This window comes from Arachis ipaensis, chromosome B8 (genome assembly GCF_059453495.1).
Source record: "Arachis ipaensis isolate K30076 ecotype BB chromosome B8, ASM5945349v1, whole genome shotgun sequence".
Taxonomy (NCBI): Eukaryota; Viridiplantae; Streptophyta; class Magnoliopsida; order Fabales; family Fabaceae; genus Arachis; species Arachis ipaensis.
In genome coordinates, this window is record NC_142443.1 from 119,912,635 (window position 1) to 119,918,263 (window position 5,629).

Consider the following 5,629-nt stretch of genomic DNA (forward strand, 5'->3'; position numbering starts at 1 on the left):
AAGTCTCTTTTCCCCATACATTCACACCATAGGCACATGGTTTGTTATTTTTCTTCTTGAGACCTTGGTGTCCAGCACCTCTTTGGGTTACTAAGTGCTCTGTAGCAAGGGTTACTCTTGATAGTGGACTTTCAGCTGATAATCCCGAATTAGTTAACCCAAGTTACCAAGTGATAAGGCACCCCTGAGAGCTTATTCATCCAAGTATATCCTTTGCACAGGAGCACCACAGACACATGCCTTAAGATTCAACCCTTGGTGCCTAGCCTTATTTCTTACTCTTTTTCTTTATTTCTCAACTTTCATTTTTCTTTCCCCTTTTCTTATTAGGATCTTGTTATTTAGCTAGTCTCATGGGTGTGTTTCAAGCATATGATTCAGGACAGATAGTTGCCTTCCTACCTTGTTGGTGAACCAACTTAGCTAAGTAATTACTACACCACAAGCTTAAGAACTTACTCCACAAATTGAACATCACTCTGGTCTTTCATAACATCTCTTTTTATTTGACTTAAAGGACAAGCATACAAGTAGGCAAGGTGAAAATGCAATAGTGACATTAGACTAGCAATCATAGACCCAAGCAATGAAAACTTAAAGGCAGAATTTAAAATCCTAAACTACCATGGAAACATGTTCTATTTCATACATGATTTTCCTTATTTAAGACTTGAAAAAAAAGATGGGACAAAGAGGGAACTCCATAACCTTTTACTCATGGGGGTGCTCATGCTCTCCCTCTTGTTTGTCCTCTTCGTGTCTTTCTTGAGTGCTTGAACCCCCACTTCCCTTGCTTTTTCCAATCAACTTTTTCCAGAAGCCAGCATCTTCCATCTTCTTTTTCAATATTTCCTTCTGCTGTTTCACCTTCCTTTCCTCTTGTTCTGTTAGATCTTTTTGGACTGTATCATACCTAGGAATTGCAGAGTGTAAATTATGCATATGCCCAGACATATAGTTCAACTTGGCTTGAGTGTTTATGTTGAACTCTTCCCTATGTAGTTGTCATCCTTCATTGAGCACGCTGAACTCATTGAATGCTTTTGTTTGAGCCAGCTGGCGTTGGTTGAGTTCTTGAAGGCGTTTATCTTGACGCTTTTGCCTTTCAGTCACTTGATTGATGGCTTGAGTGAGCTGGGAGTATTGCTCCTGTTGCTACTCCATTTGTTGCTTCTGCCATTCCCTCTGCTGACCCATCCAATTAGAGAGTAGTTCTTCTTGACGATCCATCCTTTGGGCTTGAATGTGCAGTTGTTCTTCTTGTCCATCCATATAACTCCTTGCTAGCTCCTCAATGGCTCCGTGAATGTGATTTAAGTTTATGTTGGTTGGATCATAGTACTCTTCTTGCTGGTATTCTTCTTGATGAGATTCTTCTCGGTGAGGTCCTTCTTGTGATGTTCTTTTCCCTATTTGAGGCCTTCTTTGTTGTTGGGTGGGTGCCACATAAGTTATACGCTGTAGCGTAACTAACCTCCCAGGGTTTACCCAATTTGGATTGCTGTCCTCGAAGACTACCTTGGCTTTCGTACACAGTCTAAGGATGGTGCTGGGGTACCAAAGTCTAGCACCCGGATCATTCTTCTCGGCTGACTCTTGAATCCCCTCAGCTATAATTTCGTGCACATTGATGCCTCCACCATTTATTAAGCAATGTACCATAGTAGCTCGAGTAGTGTTAACCTCAGAATTGTTCGCGGCTGGGAGGATACATCTCCTCACGAGCTCAAACCATCCTTTGGATTCCGGGATGAGGTCTCCTCTCCTGATGAACCGGGGTCTCCTATCCGAATACCTTTCCCAGTCAGATCCTATAACACACATATCGTTCACAATTTCTTCAAGTTCATCATTGTCGGGGCCATTACTTATTCTTACATGATAACTGGACTCATCAAAATGTGACGATTTCAGCTGAAGAGTCCTTGTTATGGCATTGGGACTGAAGTCCACCTCTGTTCCTCTCACATAACTTTTGAAGGTGGGGGCCTTGGTTTTGTCTTCTTTGTCCATATTTGCATAAAACTCTTTGATGAGGTTTGTATTTATCTTTGCTTCTGGGTTCATGAGCCTTTGCCAACCCCTTTGTTCAATCTTCTCTCGAATCTGTGGGCACTCATCCTCGTTGAACTGGAATGTTAACTCAGGCAATATCTTTTTGAGCTTTATCCATTCAAATTCGAGTTCATGAAATGCAGTTTTGAATCTCCCTTCATCGAAAGGGATGCTCTCCACCGGTTCCCTCCTCTTTTGCCTCTTGGAGCTCGATGATGCCATGAGTAGGAGTTGATATGTGAAGATGGGGAGTGTGTCTTTGATGGGGTAAAAAGAGTTGGGTGTCGAGAGTGGGGAGTACAGAGAATGGGAATTGGAGTGTGAATGGGGTACGGAATAAGAACCACTTATATAGGCAGGTGGTGAGTGAATGAAAGGTGTGGATTGATGGAGTGGGTGTATAATGAACGGATGGGGTTTAGCATGGGATGAGCACAAGGATCATCAACTTTATGATGGGTTTGGTTCGATTTCCAAGTGTGTCATTCTTCCAATGTTGCATGGCAACATTTCCCAATGCATTCCCCTTGAAGACACGTGTATAGTCTTCTCCTTTTGTGGTGGCCGAACCCTTCCTCCTTCAATTGTCCCATCAATTTTCCTACAAAACAAAAGGGATGTGATTAATGAAATTGTGGATAGTGGCGGCAAAACTATAAAATGGGATAACTACTTTTTAAAGTTTTTGTTTCTAACTAACTAAGTGCTATTCATGAATGCAAACCAATTGACTATTTAATTGTCCATGTATGCAACATTGGTGACTATTTAATTGTTCAAGGCTCTAAGAGTGACATGATATGAATTGCATTTATGCTCTCTTAGTATGCCTTGAACACCAAACTTGTTCTTCACTATGTGCTGCATAAAAGGATTCATTCAAGTATATGTCAGAGTTGAATTGGAATTCATGAACCTTGCATTATTAACTACTTAAAAGCATATAAAACATGGGTTGCCTCCCATGAAGCACTTCTTTAGCGTCACTAGCTTGCGTTCTGACTTTGTCAGGGTGGTTGGTAATGCTTCAAATCTTCCCCCCTTGCAGTAAATCTATCTCCATTGGCTTCATCAAGGATCTCCACATGTTCTAAGGAGAGAATCCTGTTGATGGTGAAAACTTTAGGTAGCTGAGATGGGATGGTGGGGAGATGAGGTGGGATAACTGGGAAATAAGCTGAGATCACTTTATCCCCTGGAGAGAAGTCCTCTGTAGGGATCTTCTTGTTCCTCCACCTCCTTGGTGCCTTCTTCTTTGTTCCTTTTGATGTTGCCCTGCTCTTTGTGACCTCTTTTTCTAAGGAAATTTTGTTGCTGGTCTTATATGACTCTGGTAATTTAGGTTCCTCCTGGTTTTCCTTTTTCTGTGACAACTGCTGACTGTCTTGTTCATCAACCAAAGGGATTCCCAGGTGTACAGCTTGTGCTTCAATGCTTGTTTCTTCCACCAGTGCTTTTTCGTGCTCTCCCCTTGGTTCCTTGCTTTCCTGATTTGCTTATTGTGAGGGTTTGAAGACATTGAATGCGAGTTGTTCATCATGTATCCTCAGTATTAGCTCTCCTCGCTCCACATCTATGAGCGCTCTGGCTGTAGCTAGGAATGGTCTTCCCAATATGATTGGGTGAAGGTGACTCTCTTCCATTTCCAATATGACAAAGTCTGTGGGAAGGAAGTAGTTCCCAACCTTTACCAACACGTTTTCAACCACTCCTACTGCTTGTTTTTGAGTTTGTCAGCCAGCCTGATGACTACGTCTGTGGGCATTAGCTCATTGATCTACAGCTTCTTCATAAGGGATAAAGGCATTAAGTTGATGCTTGCTCCCAGGTCACAGAGTCATTTGTCAAACATTGTTTCTCCTATGGCACATGGGATGTGAAAACTCCCTGGGTCCTTCTTTTTTGTAGGGAACTCTAGTTGAATGAGAGCACTGCACTGCTTATTCATCACTATTGTTTGCCCTCCTTTGAGTGAGCTTTTCTTGGTCAGCAGCTCTTTCATATACTTAATGTACGAGGGCATTTATTGGAGATCCTTGATGAATGGTATGTTTATATGGAGAGATGCAAACATATCAAGGAACTTTGAGTATATTCTCTTTTCCACACCACCCTTGAGTCTTTGGGGAAAAGGTGCATAGAGTTTCAGAATCTCCTTCTGTGTAATTTTGGTTTCTTGGGGACCCTCTTCATGCTTCTCTGCTGAAGTATCACCAGAGTGTCTGAAGGGTTTGTTCAGCTCTTCCTCAGTCCCCTTATCACTTATAGTGACAATCTTGCAGTCTTCCCATCTTACTTTCTTTGCTTCACCTCTCGGGTTTTTCTCTGTGTCACTTGGGAAGCTGTCAGTAGGTTTGGGAATCTTCTCAGAGAGGTATCCCACTTGAAATTCTAGCCTCTTAATGGTGTCTCCCTGGTTTTTGATATTAGCTCGCACCTCCTCCTTGAACACCTTGTTCTCTTGGAGTTCCTTACATATGCCTTCAAGTAGGGTCTCAATCCTTGAGAGTCTATCTTCGGATGATGGTGAGTTGGAGTTGGAGGGATGAGAATGGCCATTTTGGTTTTGATATGGATGTTGAGAGGTGTTGTTAGGTGGGTGCTGATATGATCTCTGTGTGGAATGTTGGTGAGCTGCATTGTTGTTGGGGTTGTGATGTCTCTGATCTTGGCCTTGATCTTGTTGATTTCCCCACCCAAAGTTTGGGTGGTTCTTCTAACCAGGATTGTAAGTTTTGGAATATAGATCATAGATCTGCCTACGTGAGTTTCTAATGTAGTTGGCTTGTTCCTACTCACCCTCTGCTTCTGCATTCACTCCTTCTTGGGTTGCTGATGAGGTGGTGATTGCTGCTACTTGGTTCCTCTCCATTTTCTTGGTAAGGTCAGCCAGCTACTTGGTGATCAGCTTGTTCTGGGCCAGCAATGCATCCACGTTATTTAGCTCTATTACTCCTCTAGTGTTGCCTCTTCAGAAGCATAGAAGTAGTCATTCTCCGCTACAGTCTCAAAGACATCTTTGGCTTCTTCTATGGTCTTCTTCTTGTTCAGAGATCCCCCAGATGAGTGGTCTACTGCCTTCTTTGATTCATAAGAAAGACCTTCATAGAAAATGTGTAACTGCACCCATTCATTGAACATATTTGGCGGGCACCTTCTTGTCAAGTCCTTAAACCTCTCCCATACTTCATAGAAAGTTTCACCATCTTGTTGCCTGAAGGTTTGTACCTCAGCTCTTAACCTGTTGATTCTTTGAGGAGGATAGAATCTCACCAAAAATTTGTACACCACATCTTCCCAGGTTGTTAAACTCTCCTTCGAGAAGGATTCCAGCCATTTAGATGCTTTGTCCTTGAGTGAGAAGGGAAATAGAAGCAGCCTATAGGTGTCAGGATGAACACCATTAGACTTCACAGTATTACATATCCTCAGGAATGTGGTTAGATGTTGATTGGGGTCTTCTTGGACACTTCCTCCAGATGAACAGTTGTTCTGAACCAGGGTGATGAGCTGTGGCTTTAGTTCAAAATTATTGGCATGTATGGTTGGCTTTTGGATGCTACTTCCACAGTTT

At 42.4% G+C, this 5,629-nt stretch overlaps 1 non-coding gene across 1 annotated transcript; it reads left to right on the forward strand.

The window, feature by feature from the left end:
- The first annotated feature begins 5,191 nt into the window (after nt 1–5,191).
- LOC148549426 (small nucleolar RNA R71) lies at nt 5,192–5,298 on the forward strand. Its single transcript, XR_015897549.1, has one exon. It is a non-coding gene; the product is annotated as a small nucleolar RNA R71 (small nucleolar RNA).
- The last annotated feature ends 331 nt before the right edge of the window (nt 5,299–5,629 follow it).